The 1,546-nt window shown below is 52.3% G+C and overlaps 1 non-coding gene across 1 annotated transcript; it reads right to left on the bottom strand.

Moving 5' to 3' along the window:
• Window positions 1-867: 867 nt before the first annotated feature.
• TRNAE-UUC lies at window positions 868-939 on the bottom strand. Its single transcript has one exon. It is a non-coding gene; the product is annotated as a tRNA-Glu (tRNA).
• Between the last annotated feature and the right edge of the window lie 607 nt (window positions 940-1,546).

Below are 1,546 nucleotides of genomic sequence, written 5' to 3'. Positions count from 1 at the left end.
CCCTTGTTATTTAGTTCTTGTTTTACCCACAGGGCAAATTTATACCCATGCATGATTATTTCACAGGCCTGGGGTAACTGATGTGCTAGCTGCAGGGGCAGGGTGAACACTGGAAGCAGCAGCTCCATTGGGGAAGCAGTGTCCCAGCCTTGTCTCCTTGATAGTCTGTTCCTTGCCATCTCAAATAAATGTTTTTGTGTAATTCTCACTCCTTCCAAGGCAGATTTTGTGTCTCACTGACTTCTAATGTAACCCAGCATCGCAATGGAGCCGTCCCGTGGGTCACTAGAGAGGTGAAGAGAGCTCAGGCAGCTCAACTAAGATGAGGAACCAGCAACTATCCTGTCCCCGTGGAAATTAAAACCATCCTAACACCTTCCAAGAGTGAACTTTATGGGTCAGAAGTGTGCTCTGAAGTTTTCTAGTCCAGCCTGTGTGCTCCAGTAGGTCCAGCTGCAGCAAATTCTTCAGGGCCTTGTTCAGTTGCATTCTGAATATCTCCGGGAACAAAGACCCCACAGTTCCCCTGAGCCCCAGTTCCAGTGCTTCACCACCACATGGTGATAAAATCATTCCTCATAACTAAGGAGAACTTCCCTTGCTCCAGCTGGTGCCTCTCGTCCTCCCGCTGTGTGTGTCTGGGCCTAGCCCCATCTTCCCCGGAGCTTCTCTCCAGGCAGCAATGAAATCTTCCCCTCATCTTTTCTCTGGGCTGACAGACCTGGCTCTGTCCCTCAGTCTCCCTTCCTCTGTCTTGTGCTCCAAGCCCTGGCCACCTTGGCAGCCTGCGTTGGACCCATTCCAGCAGGACAGCATCGTCCTTGTCCTGGGGAGCCCAAAAACAGGCACAATATGAAATACAACTGTTTCCCACACCGGGAGTCGAACCCGGGCTGCCTGGGTGAAAACCAGGAATCCTGACCGCTAGACCATGTGGGACCACATCTGCCTCTGCCACCGGCTTGGCTCTGGACCTGCAGGGACAGCTAGTCCTGCTCCTGGCCTTGCAGCCCTACAGCCATCCCCAGCATGACCCCATCCTTTTCTTCCCTGGTGCATCCCACAGCCTGGAGGGGGAAAACACAGCGACATAAAAAAAGGCAACAGCCCGAGCTCTTTGATCCAGCTGGGGCTCTGCTGGGATTCTCCTGCAGCCCCATTTCAGAGCTTATGGTGGGACAGGCAGAGTTCATGCAAGCCCAGTCCCATGGGAGTATTGCTGCGTTAGGCATCCCTGGATTGCAGTCCCCAGCACCTGCCCGCACGCAGGCCCTCGCACCCATCTCCCCAAGGAGTTGTGCTGCTGCGGAGCTGAAGGCAAGGTCACACACGGGGCCATGCAGCATTATTAATGATAACTGGTGGCAGACCATTGCAGGAGCTAATTCCACCCGGCATGGTGGCAAGTGCACAAGCTGCTTCCCCTTTATTTCATGTGATTACACTTTTTTGTTTTTGCATGATTCCCTACAGTAAGTAGCTCATAATTAACAGCGGATAAATAACATTTCTGCCACTCTGCGTATTAAGTTTTCTCACAACAAAT

The sequence above is a fragment of the Aquila chrysaetos genome, chromosome 3 (assembly GCF_900496995.4).
Source record: "Aquila chrysaetos chrysaetos chromosome 3, bAquChr1.4, whole genome shotgun sequence".
NCBI lineage: Eukaryota > Metazoa > Chordata > Aves > Accipitriformes > Accipitridae > Aquila > Aquila chrysaetos.
This window is presented reverse-complemented; position numbering and strand designations above follow the sequence as displayed.